We start from the raw sequence: 22,984 nt of genomic DNA on the forward strand, positions 1-22,984 counted from the left end.
CTACATGTATTCTATATGACATATAGCAATATGAAAGTTTATATACATCTCTTTCTGTTATTATATTAAATAAAAAAATTATTAAGTTATTGTTCTTAATAATCAAAAAATTAATAAAAAGAATCAGATTATAATAATATTCGAAAAGGTGTTTTGTTATTTCTAATCAGATATTATCAAATTATATTTAATATCAATAATTTCGATATTTAATTTTAATATTTCTCATAAATTTACAAAAATATATTATATTTCTATATCCGCAATTCCTACAAAGTGAAGATAACGGAATAACGTATGAGATAAAAGTGTCTTCTAGATAACTAAAACTCTATAATCTGGGTTAACACATTTTTGCCGCATTGAGATAATTTCCAAGAGACAATAATAAAAAGTGAATGCGTATTAGTGTTTTATTATCGCTTGTACAAAGATCGGATGGTTAAAGAATAGAAATGAAACTTCCATTGGGTGGGAGCGTCTATCTTTATTTTATTATCAATCTGATTTTGCGTCCGCACGATTCGAAAGATGCCAATGCTCTGCACTGAGACAAAGGATTTTGTTAATTTAACAGCCACCAGTACCTTTAACCGGTAATCGGTAAATATGTAACAACAAATTTTGTTGTGATTGCTGCTAGTCTGCTATATCAACCAATTATTAGTAACAGAAGTAAACTATATAGAATCTAACTTATTTATTGGATAAACTTTAGACTCGTTTACATAGAATTCGTAGATGATTGTGGAGTTTTAAGTCGTAGAAAGAAATCGATCAAGGACGTCTAATATAGAGAGAATACTTGACTAGAATTGGTCAATTTCTTACGATTTGAGACTCTGCAACGACAGTCTACTTTTATATATATATATATATATATACGACAGTTTACTTTTATATATATATATGAACCTCTTATTTGCTAGCGATACTATTGATTATTTATCACATATTTATTTATTACATATTTATTTATTACATTGACGAATTAATTTGCAATCGTAACAAATCGATCGTTTTTTTTAACAAATATCACATTTGCTTTCCCTTGATTTGTTTCTATAACAAAATCATTTCTCTCAATATACTTTCCGCGAGCAATCGCATGACCTCTCCTAGGAATCTGTTTATCTCTCGATCGCTTGAGACAATTTCGTTGTTTCCATTTAAAATTGACGTAATTCTCTTCCTATCAAATCAACTTACACAGCATATGCTGTTTGTGTCTACACTCGCCACGGTCAAGCTTATAGTCGCGTTAACAATTCGGCTGCAACAAAAAATAATATGCTGTGAGGCACCGTTTCCTAAAGCAATTCCTAAAGCAATCTAATTATATATCATTTAAACTTCTTAGCAAACGTTAATCTCTTAGTCTACCGTCCGCGACACAATTCGTGTGTTATCTTTTTTTTAACATTCGAACAGCTTCGCGCGGAATTCAATTTATATAATACAATATTTTTCGTGGATCACGTATATGTTATCTCCTCCGAATACTTTTACTTAAAATATCGTTTTACTCGGATTGCAGCTGTGATAGTGGCGATATATTCGCCGCAGTATAAAAAGATTTCCTAAAAAAAACGTGACTCACGAAAGCGATACAAAAATTACATTTCATTATTGATACCGTGACAATATGCTTTACGTAACAATATCACAAAAGTTATACAAACGATATATATCTGAAGAGTAATCGCATATTTCAGATATTAATGCATTGCGTAGAATAAGATTTTGATATCAATGAAATATTGTTCCACTTAAAAAGGCTTCATTTTTTTTATGTTTATGTATTGTTGAAATTGTTAATATGTCTTTCTCGTCACATCTGATGCGATAATCGCAGATTTAATCATGCACAGTTTACACATACTTGTATGTATGATAATGATAACAATTTAATATTAATCATATTACGCTGAAATGGCAAGTATATAATATTTGCAAAGGAATGCGATTTTATAAGTCATTTTAACATTCTTATTGATTTTAAAATAAAAGTTAAATAAAAATAATAAATGAAGATTAAATGTCAAATTAAAGACATTTAATGCATTAGTAATAAAAAATTAATAAAAAAATATATCGGGGCAATGTCACATAGACATCCTTTAATTTAATATGAATTCCAATCCTAAAATCGGATTAGTCGCATGACCGGTTGTCTTTATTAATTAAAGACGTAGTTAATATCTTATTAGGTATCTCTGTACCCTCGTCATATCCTCTATTCCTCAACCGACAGTTCAGAAAACTGAATCCCGTCGTAAAGCAATTTATCATTAATGGAATTAAGCAGCGCGTTATTATGCGATTCACAGGCAGATGAGAATTTCGTGAATTAACTATTCGTGCTAATGTTAGTAAATAATCTAGGAATTGATTTCTATTATTGAGAGACTGATTCACTATCAGTTTTGCAGTGGCACGTATCACTGAGAAAAGTCATAGGTGTAGTGGAATATGATCGATGGAACAATAATTTTTTAAAAAGTTGAATGACGTTTCAAAAATTCAGTGATCGTCACAGAGATATTAATAAGTCTCACGCTAATTTTAGAATATAAATTTTACAAATTTTACCAATATAAATCTTACGCACAGATAAGTGAGGTCATTAAATGCTAAGCTATCACTTCAGTGATCAAGAGATCCAATCCATCATGCTAAAACTTATATAGGACAAGCAGAGACAAGCTTTTAAAAATTCTGTCCTTTATTATGATCCACTAACATAGACCAATGTGAAGTTTTAATTTTTTAATTTTGTGTTTTATTTAAGTATATGAAGATACACACACACACACACACATACACACACCAAATTGAACTACATATTTCATATCATTTCTAAATTAAAGTTGATCGTATGTTTGTATTCTTTCTTTCCTTTTAAGTTAATAATTAGGTTATTTGCGTTTAGATCTTATAAATATGTTGTCTTAAAGATCTTATAAATATGTTGTCATTAAAAATGTGAAAGGTATAAAAAACTTATATTACATTAATTAAGAATGGCCTATTTTCTTGTACGTGACATTTACATATCAATAGCAATACTATATTTAATAGCGATAGCATTATAGGGTTAACGTCAATGAATCTTGCTTTGAAAGCTGTATCAGTTATACCGAATCATATTACGTCATAACATGATACAATAATATACGATTATTTTCTTTAAGGAATATTGCATGTTTCGCTATCCCGAAGAGAACAAACATCCGAGATATGATGAAGAATGGTGCAATATCCAGTTTATTCCTTCAGAGCCAGATATTTGACATTCGGCAAATACCATGAACGACGCACGTGGCCATCATCCCATTGCTAACGTCTCAAATCGTAGTCGAGAACCCTCGGAGAGATCTGAATCGTCAGTTTTAGAGGGAAGCATGCGATGGTGATCAACAAGAATGAAGGGAGAGAAGAGGAAATTCGAAGCATATTCGGCTACCGCGTTTCCGGTCGGTCGATTCAATATGCCGGACCGATAAAGCCGAATGTCGACCGGGCAGAGACAATACGACGTTCGAGATGAGGATGGTGAAGGGAAAACGTTTCGCATAGCTGGTCTGTTGTCGGCGTACAACTCGCCGGGGATATGCGAATGAGACTTTAATATAGAATATTTGCTGCGAAAGGAAGATAATTTCCAAACCATTCACTAACTTATAGGATCAATTATTTTCCACAACTGTATAAGACTTGAAAAAAAAACAACAATAATCACATTTTTATTTAATTATGTTTTATAATTTGTAAAATATAATTGATAATATATAATAACTAATGTGACAAAAAGTGAAAAATCTTATATAAGATGAGAAATGTTGTAGTATTATCTGCCATTGTAATATGTTATATGTATTTATGACTTGAAATGAATGACTTTTTAAATTGCAATATCATATTTCATTTGTATACGCAACGTTTGCACAGTTTCTGTTAATTTTGAGCAAAAAATTGCATACAGAAAAAATAAAATACCATGATCTCTTTTATATCAGCCCATGCAGCTGAAACACAGTCAAACACTTGAAACACAAACATTAAATGAAATTACAAGTTCGAATGAAATTTTAATCCCCACTGATGTGTAACATGGGAAAATGATTTAAAGATAAAAAGACGCGTCTTTTCCGAGATGAAAAGCCTGGGGGACTTGATTCATTGCATCCGATCGTCCCATTTCTCTACGAAGATTTAATCTATTCCGAACATTGCAACCCAATCGAGGTCTACCATGGATCAGAATTTACGTAAATCGAAAAGTTTCATAATGGAACTCACAAATCTCCGCGATTTGATCGTGTGTCTTATACCCAGACAATCGTCTGGGAAGAGATGACTGTCCCGACATGTACCATATATGAACCCGAAAATCAATAATTTCAAGAATATTCAGAATATCAGATAAGCGCAATCTGTATTCTCACATTTTTTTAAAAAGATAACAGCTGAGTAATCGGGATATCTGATCAAGTAAATGGAAAGTTTCATGTGTACAGATTGTAACAAGAGTTATGACAAAATTATCTATAATATATATTAAAAACAAGATAACATATTTTAAAATCATTAAATTAAATCATTGATTTTCAACCTCAAGATAGAACTACGAAACTATTAAAAATGATATATAACAAAATAAATAGTCAGAAATACGCACAAACGTCGTGCAGTTTTTAACATTTGACATGGAATGTAAACATGACATAAACATTTTTATTAAATTTAAATTTAGCATTTATAATAAAAATTTCATTTGTTAATTTCTATCGAAAGATTAGATAGCAAAAATAGAAATTATGCCACTAAAGAACTCTAATTGTGTCGCAAGGCACAATTTCCTTACATTTTCCTTAATTATTGTCATAATTGTCTACAGTTGTATTTGATTGGAGAACATCACGGCAAAATAATTACGCCTTAACAGAGACAACCAGGAAAGCACCAACGTGAAGTGGCAAACCAGTAGGTAGGTATACCAATTACATAATAACGCCATTAATATTCTTGAAATGTGGAACTTGACAAATTATGTCGATAGAAACATATTAATGAGATATTATTTTTATCGACAAATACTGATAAAATTTAATTAGATAGAATTATGGAGCTAAAATTGTCAAAAACTTTTTGTCACCCAAAAAATAGACTATAAAAATAGACTACAAATATTTATCTACAAATAAATAGAGACTTAAATTAACGGCAATTTATTCAGCAAAATAACTAAATTAAAAATGATATTCGTCTCTCTCTCTCTCTCTCTCTCTCTCTCTCTCTCTCTCTCTCTTTCTCTCTCAACAGTTAAAATTTGCATCGTAAGTTATAATATATAAAGTACAGTATTTAAGCTTAGCTCTGAAACTTATGGCACTATCGTGCTTATTATGGCACATATATTATCTTTAGTTTAGCAATTTTGCATGTCCTGAAACCTGTTTTACAATGTTATTCAAGAGTTAGTTAAGCTAAAAATAAGCGAAAATGGCGAATCGTTGGGTAGATACCGCCGACACACCTCGGGCATTAAATTCCATAATGAAATTGGACCGTGACTATGATTGTGGATATTCACGCCCAGAAATTTATATAGCAATTAAAATACGGCCCGTTCGCGACATGTATAAATCAAATCGTGAATTTCGCCATTCTCATGCTCTTTTCTCCATTCTCATACTCCCGTCGTGGATCTCGCCCCGATTGCGTCAAGCTCTTTTAGGAACAGAGATTCGTAGAAAAAAGGCACAGTTGTTAGATAGTGCGTTTCTAATTTATATGAAAAAAAAAAGAGTATATTCTTTAAAGTGCTTTGATTCATTTAATCATTGACAAAATATCAATTAATAATGTTAAGTGTTTCAAGATATAGACATATCGTTATTGATTAATTTTGATAATTATACATAATAACACACGTGCAGGTGTGCGGAAAGAACTTTATCTTAAAATTTACTCTGAAAATATAGTAGTTGTGGTACAATATAATATTTTAAAGATTTGTACTATGCACTCTAGTAAAATTAATCAAACTTATTTTATATTTTATTGTAGTTTTATTAATGAATAAGAGAGATTTACATAAATTTTTTCGAAGTGGAATGTTATTCCACAACTATTTTCAAGGTAAATTTTAAGATAAAATTTTTCTGTGTATATAAAAAATTATAAAAATATTAGCGGCGTATAAAAAAAGGATTACAAAACAAATAGAGATAATGAGGTAGAAAAATAAAGAGAATTAAACAGAAAATTAGACAGAAAAAAGGGGAAGGCGCTTCCACTTATAAAACGATGTATTGCATATCGCAGATATTGATTTATTGTATATAATGAAAAATTATCATAACTTTGCGTCAAAAATTTTCATTATTTTATAATATTATCTTCGCTGTAATTTTTAGCTTTCTATTTCACATTCGTGTTTTCCTCTACTATTTCATTCTATTATTCCTGAATTGTCGGCGATTTTCAAATTCATCAGTTTTATCCCTATGATAGTTTATCGCCCTGTGTGCATTATCTTTATCGCGAAAACGCCAATATTATATAACGTTCTATGAATATCGATGCGTCATACATCGGATTGTCTCTTTATTGTGAGAAACCCTAATTATTTATTCCATGCAAGAATTTCAAAGCTGTAAATACATCCGACGATAAATGCATTCTTTCTACTCCGCCAAAACCAATACAGGAACTATAAGATAGATTCTTTTCCAAAGAATGTCCGATGAAAAATTTAAACAGTATGAGTAATTGAAAGAGGAAGAAAAATAAAAGAAAAATCAATCAACTGATAAATCAATCAAAAATTTTTATAATACAAATCTGAAATTAATTTTATGATTGATGTTTTTTATCCTTTCGTACAATCTCATTTCCGTATAAATAAAGCCATTCATAGTATCTCAAATATAAGAAGATGAAATAAAAAAAATTGTGATAAATGAATCAGACAAAAGTTACAATCATAACACAGAGATATAAACAAAGCGTACTCAAAAGAGATGAAAAGTTTATCTCTTCGTTCTAGTCTCGAAAAAAAAACGAACACAACAAACGGTCTTACGAGACAATTTACTAGCGTAGGACGCCTCGGATGCCGACGAATTCCTCTCCATTACGGAGATTGCGGTCATTTCTATCGGAGAAAACGAGGAAGTTCTCTCCGAGATCTGCGACCGTATCACGGCGGAAGTGCGTCCTACGAATGTATCTTTTCGCAGAACGTATCGGCACGTACGATAGCCAGTAAAACGCTTTACGAGCGTCCATTGGAAATTAATCGAGGCCAATAGCTAAATGTGAGCACGTCCGTGACGAAACCTGAAGCTGAAGAGATGAGAGAGTCGGATAAAGGGTAGGGCTGCGAGGACTGTAGCGAGAATGTATATCCACATGCGGATCGTAAAAGGGGTAATCCACCTGCCTATGACACAACAGTGGTCGCCAATAAAATTTCGAGGCCCCTGTTTATGGTTGCCACGGAAACACGCGAGCACGAAGGATTCCTCCCACGGCGCTACGTGCACATCATCGTGTATCGTTCACGACGGTGAATCTTGCCTCGTCCCTTCGCGATCGAATACGACGAACATCGAATTGAAGAGAAAACGAACGACTATTTAAATACGACTATTTAAATTAACACAGTAAGGTATCGAATGTTTTTTTTTCATACACGTTATAAAATGACAGATTAGAATGTACGACGAAGTTTTCAGTCGGCGTGACGATCGTTGGTCGTCGCCTCGAGAGGGATCGAATGATCGAGAAGCGAGGATTAGCCAGTTTTTTCGAATCCAACGGTGTTCGATTACACATTGACGTTCCATTAAAGCCGATCATACGCGGTTTACGAGCTCGATTTTGCATTGAGCGGATCGGAGTGTCCAAGCATGCGGCTCTCTAGTTGCCAGGGAAACACGACCGCTCCTCCGCGGTTCCACCTGCGGCGATACATGCCGAGGGGTGGTTGTTGGTTGGCAGTCTAACCGGTACATATTCGTGTACATGTTCGACGGCGTCTCCGGCTGCCAGGACTACGCCGGTGAATAATTGACAGTTAATCAGCGCGATGCATACAGCAGCCCTGTAAATTAGTTCCTTAATTAACGTCTTCCGTCTATCGAGTCTCTACCTTTTGTCGGAAAAATAATAACGCCTGACAACGTAAAATCTTTTAGGCTCCTATATTTTAGTCTTCCTGGTTCTGCAAATGTTTCGAGTCTGATCTCAATCAGGAGACGCGACAGTGTCTCCGGCCATGTTAAAAAAAAAAAAGTAAAAGACATAAAGATACTACAAGTCTCTTATCCCGAGCCAAAGTCCATTTTTTGGAGGGTACAGAACTACTAAAATATATTTGGATTTTGCCGAACAAAAACGCAAAGTCGCACACGTTACGATCTCGTAAAACAGCGAAATGAACGCCTGATTTTAGCAAGGTGTTATTACAGAACGGTAATACCCGTTGAAGAAAAAAAAAACGAGAAGTTTATCGTGGCAGTAGCGTATGCAGGATGGCTATAAACGGCTACGGAGCGTGAAAACTCTTGGCTCCGAAGCCAATGTTCTTTCTCCTTGAACTAGTTGGTGGCCGCCTGCGGACGTTGCACCGATCCGGCGGTATTAAACGCCATCAGCGATATAACGCAGGTAAATGTTATTCTATGCCTCGCACGTGCTCAACGTTTCTTGCAAATTTTCGACACAGTATTAAATATCGAAATCGATTCATTCAGACTCGAAACAGATTCATAACGGGAGTCTAATCACGATAAAGTTTTTCTTTTCCATAATGTTAATCTCAGGTATTTGTTCTTTGAAAATGTCCAGTGTACTGGAATTTTATTAATATTACGTATGATATATTTAAAAAAAATTCTGGAAATCTCTTCGTATACCTTTGATCTTCGCGTGATTGGTATTTCATCAAGCATGGAGAAACCAAATTGTTAGCTACTCGTATGAGTTTATATAATGTAGTTCTTATCGACCGATGCGTAGGCGATACTATCAACGAAATCGCTTGGGTATATGGTTGTGTAATCAAATGGATACTATCACATGCAGGATAACGTGGGTTAACGAAGTTGCGATGAAGGCCAATAGTAATATTTATATGGTCACTTCTGAGAATTTTTCTACGCAATTCACTTCATTTTTCACGCAATAATAATTACGCAATCGTAATTTACGGAAATGCTTATTTATAGCATCATTTGTTAACTCTATTTCTCCTTCAATTTAAAAACACTCTTGTTATCTTTAAATGTTATCTAAATATATGTATATTGTTATGTACACATACAGTGTCATATCTTCTATTTTCCACATTATAGAATTGTTCGTTTTAAACTGAAACATACTTAGAAGATATACATATCTATACTTAATTATAGATAAACTTTTTTAATATAAATTCAATTTATAAACTAAGAGAATTCCTCGGTGAATTCTCTACATGTACTTTTTTATTCTTTAAAATATATAGAGATAATTATATTAAAAAATGTATTACCTAATTTTACGGAGTTCGTAAAAAATAAATAAACAAGTATCTATTTATAAAATTGTAAATTATAAATTATACTAGTAAATATCAGAAACTGACGTTTCAATTTAAAATATTTATATTGCACGATCGGTTCGACTGACGATCAATCACTGATTAGTTTCGCAATATGAGATGCAATCGCCATGGTTATCGCAAAATATTTTATTTATGCACGCTTGATCGCCCGCGATCGATTTAGCGCTAAACAAGGAAGTTATTGCAGATCGTGTTTGCAATTTGACATTTTCGCAGCCTTTCACCTGTGAACATTATAAGCCCGCGTACAGCTACCACCGAAGGAACAGAAACGCATATCCAGAATGGAGTCCAAGGATCTTGCCTGACGTCTACTTGCGAAATATTCGCGTATCTGGCGTCGTTTTACTGCACCAGTCAATAATCCATCGTCTTCGCAGTGGCGTTACTAATCGTGCCCCTTTCGTTACATACATGTCAGGAGAGAATGAGAAGACTCTGTGAAAGGAGAACGAACCAAACGTATCGAAATCGTCGACGTTTAAAATTACGCGAGTAACAGCGCTCTTGTAACTGCGTAGATTGATGAACGATGCGAATAGACTGCAAAAAAACTGATGAAGGATTTTATAATTTTGTCTTTAACGTCACTTACCAAACGAGAATGTTTTTTAAATTGATATAATGAGAATGGAAAAATTAATTTTAATAGTTAAAATTTAAATAATTAATTTTATTAAATAATTATCTTTTATTGAGGGGACGGGAAAGCCACTATTAGTCGCGCTGAAACAGTGTCATGTTTTGAAACAAGGAAGACACTAAAACAATGAATTATAAATCTTACTCAAGGAAGAGCTGTAAAATTTAAAAAGACATCCATTCTCTAAAGGTTAAAAAGATACAGTGAGTGCAAAAAGTATTCATTCAGAGAAAATGTTTTTAAAAAAAAACTTTATTTTTAAAAAATAAATATTATCCAGCGAGAAATGAGTTATCGAATTGATGTCGAATCGATATAAATACGATGAGTTCAACTCAATTTGACGTTGATTCGACGTTTAATTGATGATCATTTCTTGTTGAATAATTAACAATTTATTCATAAAGAAATTCATTCAATAGATTGTATGTTTCTTAAAATTATATATACCAAAAAGATGTGTATTAATTATACAAAATATATCATCTGAAAAATAAATGAAAATTAAAAATTGTATTGTTTGAATGCTCAAAAAGTATTCGTACAGATGAGAAATTTAGCTTCTAAAATCAGGAATCATGCGTCAAAATCAGGAAGCTCGTTTGTTAGAACAAAATGTATTCAATTGTATAAAATTGCTAATTAATGTTTATTTTCTACAAATAAGACTTTTTTTATAACAAATTTCCTTGTACAAATACTTTTTGCTCTCTCACTATTAAAAATAATTAAAATTTAAATTAAAAAGATAAATTTTAAAATAAAAGTATTTCATAGAATTCCAGCATTTTTATTAATTTCAAAGCGATATTTTCCAATAAAATGCAAGAGTTAATTAATTTTTTATATATACTTTTTGTACATACTTTTATATATACTTTTTCCTCATTTCATTAAAAGATATTTTTGTTGTATAGAATATAAAATAATATTTAAATATAAAATATAAAACTTTAAAAATAAATATTCATCACTTCATAATAGCTTCGTATTAATGACTTCGAAATATTAAAAAAAAATATTATAATAAAAATATAACATGTATATAAAATATTAGTATAAAAATAAAATATATGCTAATATCAAACTAAAATTTAAAAAATAAAATGCTTTATTAATTCTAAATAGACATTATCGGAAAAGTATCATCGATGAAAATTAACAATTAATAATGCATTGAGAACGGGTTAATATTTGGAGAATGAAAATATATTTTACATGCAAATCTCATAAGCGTTACCACGTGCATTTTTGATGGAAGGAAGAACGCAATTTAGCAATAATTCGGCCAACTGGCCATCAGGCCCGGAAACCGCAGCAGCTGCGGCAATCCGGTGCGCAATATGCACAGCCAAATCTTCCCAAAGTCAAAGTCGATAGTCTCACAGTTCTCTGAAACATTACATGATAGAAACTGAAAAGCGCTTATCAAGCAAGGTTAAATTTAACAAATAACTTTAATTATACGTTTTATAACTATGTGTTTAGAAGAGATCTACTGAATTGCTTTCGATACAAATAAAATATACCCTCTGAACGTAAACCTGTAGCGATAATAAATTTAGAATTTTTGAGAAACGTTCCTTTATATGTTCCTTCAATCATACATTTGTCCCCGAGCGTTTTTCGCAAAACTTTCTGTCATTATTAAATTCCGTTGCGTTATTAAAGTCACTGCGAAAAAACAAGCCCGCAGGCAGAGAAACGCAAAATAACGAAATATCAGCAGCGATAGGTAGAAGAGAGCGACGCTCGTAAATCCGCCGATTTAACTTTGCACGACATTCGTGCCTCGGAGAGAGGAATCACCTTCCCCTGCTGCGTGTCCGCCTCTCGTGGGCCCTCTCGAGCACTCGATGAACCGGTGAATCCGCGAAAGAGGGAAAGAGAATCATCCCCCGTTAATGCCAAAGTAATGACTGGGGTGGCAATGTTGAAGGACCCTCGACAATCCGCCATTGCCGGCACTGCCTCCCTCTCTCTATCCTTCTTCTCTTCTCTTTCTCTCCCTCTCTTGCTCTCCATGTCTCCATGTCTCCTCGGCAACTCGCTTCCCCTCGCTTCTTCCTTTGACAGTAGGGTTGGACGACACGCGTGTTCCATACAGTACTGTCAATCATGGTCGGTGGGAGGCAAAGCGTCCGATCTGCTCGGCGACGCCAAAAACTAAAATTGCCGACCCCAAAAAGGCGACCCCCCCATTTGCATACATTTTCGGGAGAGCTTTCTTCCCCGCTGAGCCAATATATGGCACCAGTTGACGGGGTCCTCACTGAACAATTACGCTAATTTCTCTTCCGGGATCCTCGGGCCAACAAAAATTACCTGACTTCAACGGTCACACACCCGGTATTTAATCATCCGTATCAATTCGTGTTGTCGCATGGATCATGATCGCGTGAAAATCGCATTAATACCGTGAAAATGAACTGCTTTCCACATTGTAACAGTAGTGTAACCATTTCCAATACATGCGTAGGTATGCGTAACAACGTGTTTTCGTGCCAGGTCGAGGCAATTCGCGAGATACGATACATTACGCTAATGATATAAGTACACGTCACGCTAATATTTCTTGCTTGCGCCTCATTATGCAATTGTCGATCTCATACCTGACTTTCCCCTTTGTGTATTACAATGTTTAAGCGATCGATCGAAACGACACGCGACGAAACGTTCCATAATACGATATAACATGATTTTTCTCCTCCCGCGGAAATACGTGAAGCACGAAAATGAGCAATTGAACGAATTCGGCCGTATTTCGCCACCGGACAAACTTGCGTTTGGAGAAACGATTAAAATCCAATTCGGGTTAAACGCCCGACATAACGGAAAGTATCTCACCCGGCAATGAGGTGGTTTCGTCGAACAAGGAGATTAATCGCGGAAGAAATCAAATAGAACAGGGGTAAAATATCGTACCTGCGATATCCGAGAATACGGCATCGTGAAATGTATGGCACCTCGTCACGAGAATGCGCGTCGTTTTTATGTACGAAGGATTCGTCTAGCGAATGATCTAACGGCGCCATGGCAAGCCAATAAAAATTTGTCGGCACGCGAATGGCTTGTAATTATGAGTTATCTATATATCATAGTGGTGATCCTGCTAGGGTGATCGAGTTGTAGCCTAGTGGTAACAAACAGAAATTAGGGGATGCAAAGTATAGATTACTCGAAAAACTTGAATTTAGGGATCTGAGAAAAAGCAGGTCGATGGGACCCAGCTGTCTCAATTTCGTGGTAAAACTAAGCGTCTTCCGGTGTATTTCATTCGTGTATCTAATCGTAGGCTTTGAAAAAACGAGTGCGAGCAACTCAGTGGTCTTTCGTTATTGGTTAAACAAATGTCAAAGTTAAATGATCAAACTATGATATATGATAATGCACTATATTTTGTTAATTCAATTTCCATTCGAAATTATTAATGAATATGTATTGAGCAAAATACATAATATTAAAAAAATATACAATTTAAAATTCAATCATCTTAATATTCATTTAAATAAATTTGGATAACCAGTTATATTCGACCATTTCTTTTTATCAGCACGCGATTCAATTACTAGCACGTGCACGTTTCATATGTGCAATTTAATTAATTTGCTAATGGAAAATGTGTGAGAGTTTTTCTACTACTACATATAACTATCAAAATAGAATTCTTTGGCACAGCTATTTAAAAAAATAACAATGTAACGGGCAAATAAGAGTCGATTTTTAAAAAATGTGAACCTTTAAATATTATTAATAAGAGGTAAATACATAATGGAATTTAGAAATATTATTATATGTTTTTAATAACATCTAGATATTAGATGAAGAACCATGTTATAATAAACGCTTAATTTCTAAGATGTTGAATATTAAAAAATAAAAAAACAGTCTCAATCTAACAAACCGACACTGAAGGTGTCTTCATAAAACCTATACATTTATTATAAACAAAATTTGACTTTGTTCTTATTGAATCGTTTTGTCAATCTATTAGTCGTTCTTTAGATAGTGACGGTCTGCCGTATCGTCTATCGTATTAACATAACATCAAAATAATATCCCTGGAGGATTCATTCTTTGCATAAAATTAATTTGTTTCTCATACGAACTGTGGAGTATATTTATCGTCACTATCTGGCTGACGTTTTGTCATTATATTTTATACATTTTTAAATAATGATTTTGACAAAGTGTTCATCCCACGAAACAATAACTGCGATCATGAATGTTTCATCGAGATGATGTTGTTTACTTACTTTTTACTGAATATAAAAAAGACAATTTTTCTAAAGAATTATCAAATTATTTATCTATTTATTGGCGAGTGAATTTTGTCTTTCTGATCACAACATCATGAAATTCCGTAACAATCGACCATCTAATAGTTCGTGTTTGTATCAGACATCTGCCATGTAACAGTCAAGATCACTACATAAAGTGGAACACATTACATCATGTTTTTTATCTCTTAGAAGATAGTATCTAAGAAGATAGTATCTAATGTAAAGCGAAAGGAGGATAATATCTGAAGATGGCTCAATATAAGAGCTGAAACATGTAATAATATTTCTAGATTCTATTATGTATGTATTTAACTCTTATTAATAATGTTTATACGTTCACATTTTTAAAAAAATCGACTCTTATTTGCCCGTTTATCGTTATATTGTTATTGAATTTGTAAGAGTCCTTGACTATTTTATATTATTTAAAAAAAATACGAATAACAGATTTGCTTTTTTTATTCGCGGGGGAGAAAAATTTCTCTTCTAATCATTTTCAATTTTAAACACCGTCCTACATTTATCTACCTTCTGATATTCTGAGGCTCTCATCGTAATGCGGATCACCCTATATATAATATGTTACCTCGATGTTTCGAAAGTATCCTCGATTCTTCACCCTGTCACTTTTAAATTCGCCTACGGGCATCAATCTCGGGGGGACGTCGACGGCTTCCGCGGCATCGCCTTTGACGGTGATTCCACCTCGAATCTTTCTCGCAAGGAAACGAGCGGCTTATGGCTCTTCATCTTGGAACTAGGAGACGTCCTGTAAGTCATGCTCTTTCATATCTGCTATCGCGCTCGTGCTGTATTGCCTTTTCTTCCTTCCTTTTTTATGTATATAATGCCGAGATAGCCCCTAAGAATAGCACAATGACATTAAGGTGATCAAGTCGTGAATTTTTAAATATATATACTTACATTAGGATAAACGATAATAATAGACGCCTGCCAAAATTTATATTTCATTCAAAAACAGGTAACGAATGCTGGAAGAAAATCATGCGCGTTCTCCAAACGGCAAAGGCAGATGCTTGGTGGTCTCGACAAGAGCTTCCTACAAACTGCGCACCACAAGGGAGAAGAAGGACGCTTCAATTTTCTACGAGACATTTTTCATGAGGTCCGTATCGAGTCACGTGCCCGATTGTGTTAGATTGGAGGATTCGTTCGAACGAAAGAGCCGTCACATAGGAGCGGCCCAGCGTTGTGATTGAGATTGCGGGGGGTGATGCAGAACCCTCGTGGAACCATAAAACAGCACGTTGGAATTGATGTAGCCAGCACGCGAAACGTATAATTTCGGGCAATAATTTCTGGCCACGGACGATTTGAGGCGAATCGGCGCGTGCTTCCGGATGGTCGAATCTTCCTCAATTCACCGGTGTACCAACACCGAGTATCATCATGATCGACTCCGCAGCGAGCGGGGACATCACGAGAAAAAGGAACCACCTATAAAATTCAATCGATCGGCTAAATTATCGCCGAGAAATCGACCGCGATACCACACAAAAAAATGAATTTAAAAAATGCATAAACGCTTTAACCCAGGAATATTTTATGCTTAGAATAGCGCCAAGAATAAACAATTTCCGATTAACAATAAATTATTATCGTAAAACAAAATAAATTTTATTCTTATTCAAAACAAATTTTATTCAATAAAAGAATAAAGTTGCACTCGTTCAATACTAAATATTGAATCACATTAGCATTATTTTTTTCTTCAATGATACCTTTTGTAAACTTATTTCAAACTCTCAGAATGTTTTTTACTAACATCAAGATGACAGAAACCAATACTGCAGTATAGCTTTGTAAGTGAAGTGTCACGTTTATAGAGCATGCACGGGATACAAGTTCCCAAGGAAAAACTGAATCAAACTTGGATTATATCCTCTATTAATGTAGCTCAAAGGCAAGTGAAATGCTGAGACTGTTCTATCAACCTCCGTTAGCCGTATTGCAAATAAGGATGCAAACGGGACGAGCTGAATATTTCATCCACTCTTAAAGATTGAATCACATTTAGAAGTATGTTCCACGAATGCAACAGTTCACTCATAAAACCACCATCAATCGTCATTCGCTACACCCATGCACTTCCGACATCTTGATATTACTGAGGGACCCTTATATATACATACTGTTGCCGCTTGTCGGTGAATTTTCAAATTTGGAATTCTTAATCCAAGAATAAATAGTTTGTAAATAATGCGATTGAGTTTGTTAGAATCGTATAATAATTTTAGAAAGAAGAATACAATTTTAAGAATAAAATATACTTTGCATAAATCTATTTATTATTGATGCCAGTGAATATTTATAATTGAAGAGAACATTTTATACTTAAATGAAAGTAAATAGCATGCAAGAATAAAAATATACGTGAATCAGGAATTCATTTTTTTCTGTGAAACCGATAAAGGACGTCTGCCATAATCCGTGAATTTCGTGCTTCAAGTAGGTATATTATTTTATTACGAGGGAGATTGATGCTGCTTTCTGACTTTATTTCATCGTACATTGTACGAAAATATAAGGAACATCTGCGTGCTTTGGTGAAATGATTTTCTCACGCATAATAATAAAGCAATATAATAAAGTGATAATGGAACTCGAGAGGACAGAAAGTAAACTAATATAGAATCTCGAGATTCCTTGTAAATCTTTTTAATAACCGTCGTTAAGCTAAGTGTTCGTTACACAGTTTTAATATTCTTAACTGCTGGAAAATTACAAAAGCATCCGTTAAAAGTTACTTTTACTTACACGAGCATTAAATAACTTTTACTTTCACGAAGCTATAAAAGTATATATTTTTAGACTTGTTACAAGCATAATTCGTTCGTTTCACGCAAGTCACGTTACGATTGGAACTCTATTGATATAAATGTTTTTCTTTTTCGTGTCAGATTAATTGTTCAGATTGTTTACGTCGAAAAGAATCCCGTCCATAACAACGGCCATTGCTGCACCCGACAAAAAGCCTCGTTTTGCATTCCCAGACGGCGGAATGGCTTTTCAATCTCGATGGGCTTTTTTCTGGTAAAGGAACTCCGAATGAAAAATCGTGGGCGCAACGATGATCGATGCGTTCACCGATGGAAAAAGAAAGAGAAAGAGAGGAGAGAGAAGAAAAGGGCCTGTACATTCCCGATGCGTTATCGGGGCCAGAATGGACGGACGGATCTACATCAGGGTAATCACGGCTATACGTCATACGGAAAGAGCTTATATACGCGTGTATATAGATTCATCGACGAGTCTCTTTCTGTATTCCGCTTCACCCTTCGATGGAACATTTCTCGTGGGGGCGCGAGCAAAAATCACGGATGGTAAATTAGGCGTCCGCCCCGTATACGTAGGCGTATCCTCGCATTTGTCAAGAGGAATAGAAAGAGCTGGTGGTATCGCTCTTACGATACGGACTTGTTAAAGCTGTACGCTGAGGCCTCAAAAACAGTCGAGAAACTAAACGACATAAAGAACCATCGAAAATGTTAAATAAATAGTTACTATAATTAATGTGTGCGAGTTAATAAACGAAGATGGTACTCGATAAATAGTTTTGACCAATAAAACCTCCTATTAAACTCCTATTAAGTACTATCGCTCTACTTGGTAGCAAAAACACAAGTAGTCAAACACGTGATGGTTCGTATTACAACTTGGTGCCACTAGTGGAATCAGTCCTCGCCACCGCTAAGTTCCTTTCAACGTGTTCCAATATAAAAAAACAAAATAGATGCTATAATGATCCAGTCGCAGCGGCGGTCTTTTATTTAAACCCGGGAACGGGGAAGTGGAGCTAGTTCCGCTGCGTAGTTTGACCTATATACGTGCACGTGTGCGAATTTGCCGGAAGGTTGAACGGGGTACCATCTCGTTCTTTGTCCAGCAACAGGATCGTCATGTAAATGACCGTGTGCGTGCGTATGTGAGTATGCGTGTCGGAGCGTAATAGGGGCCCTGAGGAAGAGAGACCTTGGGGCCCCGCATGCCTGACTGCCTGCTTCCCAGCTGTCGCTCGTGCACAAGAGGATCCTGTGTTTCTGCGTTCCCCCTTGCGAATTATCGCGACCTTGAAGCCGCCAGAAACGGCACGTGCGGACTTACGAAGGACGCACCACGTCCATGGCGCGATTAACGCTTGGTCCACAGATGCAAGATGTGGACATTTTAAATGCGAGATAAGAAGGGATGAAACGCGTAGGAGTTGTAGAGTCGAGTGTTCATAAAGTTAAAATTATGCGTATAATAAAAAGAGTTATATCTATACAGGAAAACGCCTTGAGGCGAAGAACTTTCACATATTTACATACAATTCGCAATTCATCAAAATTCTACATTCATCCGCGTGTTCTTGATCTTGATAATTACAAATCTTTCTGACTCAAACACTATTGTATAGTCAACTTTACATTAGTTCTTCTTTTATTTTATAAGGATTGTCAGGGTTGCCACAGATCTGGAAAACCGGGAAAAGTCAGGGGAAAATGTAAAAGTCTGGAATTTTGAAATTTGTTCACAATTTCCTTAAACTGCTCCTATTCCAGATAATTATTATAATTTTTTAATATATCTGATGTTTATAGTAAAATATGTTAAAAACTGCACACTTTAAACGATTTTAATAAAATAATTAAAATTTATATTTTATTCGGTGTTTTTATTTGATTACCCTTTTTCGTAACTGCATTCTTATTTCCAATACTAATTTATTTTTTATTCGTTCGAATTTGCACTCAAAATTTTATGTCACTTTTTTGTGTTGTTTTTAATAATATAGGCTAGATTTCCTACAATTCTTTAAATGTGTTAAAATTTACATATCTTATATTGGAAAGTTTTCCATTCTCATCTAGAAAATCTGGAAAAGTCAAGGAATTTTTAAATTTATTTTCTGGAATTATTTAAATTATTTAAATTTTTCATTGATTGCAATGGTTGCGTTTAGCAGAATGTTTATTGCAACTGTTTGAAGTTTTTTTCGCGCTGATTGGATTATATGTTCAGATCTGAAAATGTAATTCATTCAAGATGGAGAAAAGTTTCAACAGTTGCAAAATAAACATTTCTGCTGAATGCAATTAAGCCACTTGGTCTTGCACTTAATGTGAATGATACATTATCTTCATTTGGAACTTGAGAAATAACACTTAGGTCCAGTTTCACAACCACTGTTAACTCTTAACTGAAATTTAACTTGTTTCTTATCTCTTTCCAATTCTAGAATTGAAAAGAAATAATGAATAAGTTAAACCTTTAAGAGTTAATCGTGAGTTGTGAAATTGGGCCTTACAGTTATATTTTTATTCATGCCTGGAAAAAAATGTTTGGTTGAATTAATTGGAATTCTGGTGGAAAATGAACGATTCAGAATTTTTGTTAAGTTTACTAGATTTTTGATTAAATCTATTAAATGTTGATTATTTCAATTAGAATTTTAATAGATTTAAGAAATCTTGTAGATTTATAATTAGAATTCTGATCGTTCATTTTTCACTAGAATTCTCATTAATTCAACAAAACATTTTTTTCTGTGTGAAAAGAATTTTTTCTTAAAATTTACCCTGAAAATAAGGTAATTGTGGTACAATACAATATTTAAAAAATTTTTATCATACACTTCAGTAAAATTGATCAAAATTATTTTATATTTTATTGTAATTTTATTAATGACCAAGACAAATTTATACAAAATTCTTCGAAATACAATGTTGTCCCAGGACTATCACATTTTCAGAGTAAACTATAAAAAAAAATTCTCTCCATATTAAAAATATAGCTCCGAAATGAAGCCGAAACGTTTGACTCATAGACTCATAGATTAAGAAGACTATATTAAATAATTAATTTACACTCCAAATATTACTCTTATTTGTTCGATGCATTTTCCTTTATTTTTAGAAATCTTTCCTCGCAAAGATTAGGGGTGTTTATATGCAATGCAAGAAATTTTTTCCTGTAAAATACTATATAAAGAGGATTCGTCTTGCGTCGGTCATTCACTTTAGAAAGAAGTCAGTCACGCAAATAACTAACATTGTTCCGTACACACAGCACGGATCGCTTCTTTTAAGTCCTTGACTGTCAATCTTAACGCGTTCACCGCACGTGAATTCTAAACGCGTAATACATGTCGTGTCGTCATTACTTTCTTACCAATCCGCAAGGTCAACATCTCGCTCGGTTGATAAAGATCTCAGTACGCAAAGAGAATTCCGTCTGTTCAAAACATGTGGAATTCCATTCCAATCATTCTGACTATCAGCCCAATGCATCATTATCTATTTTTATAATTCTTTTTGCTATTAGATATAAACGATTGAATAGAGATTTACTAATGATGGCCTTTTAATAAAATATGATTCTACCTGCGAGCTTTTAATAGCATTAACCGGTTATCTTGGTCACTCTTTTTTTTTTATTCAGCAAACACAAAAAAAAATATTTATTTACATATATAGTCATCACAAAAACAAAGATCCCTCAAAATAAAATATGGAAAACTTTCTATTAATTAAGAGAAATATATAAAGAATCTTAATTTTAAGAAAAGTCTTAACGAAGTTCTTAGATATTCAAAGAATTGTTGTTCGGTTGTCTCTCGTGCAGTCCTTGACTTCAGACGATCGTCGAAGATGGTATAAGATATCGGGAGTATCAAAATTATAGCGCAACGAATAGTCTCCAACAAAAGAACCTCGATGGCATTGGATCATTATTTTCACGGGAAGTGGTTGCTCAATGGTCCGCAATCCCTCATACAGAGATCGACAATATAATTCGTCTTTAATAGGAACAGGGTTCATTGAAATATATTCTATATTTTATAAATTCTTAAATTTTATAAATGTAATGTTTTCCAGGTCATTTTGTGATTGAAATCAAAATGATTAAAACAATACTTCCATTAATATAATAAGAATTTTGTTCCTTCGAACAAATTAATAAATAAACAAGAAAGGGCCACGAGCCAAGCTAGATGTTAATGCTTTCTTAAATCTCATATACTACATATAAAAACAAACGTTTCAATCTCTTGGGTCATTCTCAATGTTTACAATTCGTTTAAAAATCGATTAAAATTAAAAATCAAGTAGTATTTAAAATCAAGACTTAACTATTTAGAATCTAAACAATAGTCGGAATCTAGTCGGAAATATTTAGTCTTTTTTAATGTGGTTAAAACATTAAAAATTAGTTAGAACAAATTAGATATCAATTATTTGTTAATCTAAACTTTCAAAGCTTCGTGACATGTTGGGCTTTCCGTTTAAGGTGAATTGCTTTTGGTTTTTTTAGTTTAAATTGTCTTTAACTTCATATCTTGCAAATTAGAATTCACTGCAGTTGGAAACCTGATAGTGATGACTCATTCTTGACGGATGATTCAACGAAAATGAGTTGGGATATGTAATTTTATTGACTCCAAAGAGAGTCAAAACGTTTAAAAATAAAGAAGATTTTATGCTACTGAAAGTAATTAAAGTTTTGTAATTTAATCGTTGGACACCTTCTGCTTTGACTTTCATTAGCCTTGAATTGATTGTTTATTTTTATTTTATAGATTGAGAGTCCGTTTTCAAATTTTATATTTTTAAAAATCAAGAAATAGATTTAAAAATTAAAATAGTCTGTCAAAAAAATCTTGTAAGCAAAAAATAAGATTTCAATTTATGATATCTCCGTATAAATTTCATTATTCAAACTAATGATGTAATCAAGCTGATCATATAATATATGAATTTTTCGACATCAAGAACATTCTGATTATTCTTACTTTTTTTGTAAAATACGCGCTTTTCTTCGAAGAAAGAGAACAGGGTTCGGTGGAGGATACGAAAATCTTTCGTGAACTAATTCGTGAAAGATCTTCTCGCGGGTCAACCGAAACGTGATATGGGCGAAACCTCCTGCACGATCAACATTCTAGTGAGAACATAGACGCCATATTTGAAATTTAGATGCTCGGATTGTTCCGCTAAATCAAGAGAAATGTGGCCCCGGTGAATTTCAGCAGCGAAATATCGTGCAGCATCCCCATAGACATGTAAACCTCCATCCCTCCGCGTTCTTAAAGGGAGGGTAGAAAGTGCGTGTGTTTACGACTGAATCACTTTTGTACTCGTCGGATGTCGTTCTTTTAACAACGCACATATTTTCAACTCTCTCTATTTGATCTGTCTTGATACCCTCCCGAAAAATATGCGAAATATACGAATATTTGAAGAAAATTTTGAAAAGATGCCATAAGTTTCACATCTCGTTAATATATTAATATATTCATAAAAGTCATCATCATGAGAAACATGTTAATTGACGATCTTATCTATCGTTTCGGTTTTATAATTTCACCAAAAACTTGACATTTTGCAGTATTAACAAAAATATCTCATTTTAAAAAGATAAAAAGAGTAATTTCATTAA

General features: G+C 33.7%; 1 long non-coding RNA gene across 1 annotated transcript; it reads right to left on the minus strand.

Moving 5' to 3' along the window:
• Nucleotides 1-8,892: 8,892 nt before the first annotated feature.
• LOC105143796 (uncharacterized) lies at nt 8,893-18,592 on the minus strand. The gene is made up of 3 exons (XR_845796.2): nt 15,467-18,592; nt 15,129-15,404; nt 8,893-11,651 (listed from the first exon to the last, which is right to left on the minus strand). It is a non-coding gene; the product is annotated as an uncharacterized LOC105143796 (long non-coding RNA).
• Nucleotides 18,593-22,984: the final 4,392 nt, after the last annotated feature.

This window comes from Acromyrmex echinatior, chromosome 5, assembly GCF_024713525.1.
Source record: "Acromyrmex echinatior isolate Ae372 chromosome 5, ASM2471352v2, whole genome shotgun sequence".
NCBI lineage: Eukaryota > Metazoa > Arthropoda > Insecta > Hymenoptera > Formicidae > Acromyrmex > Acromyrmex echinatior.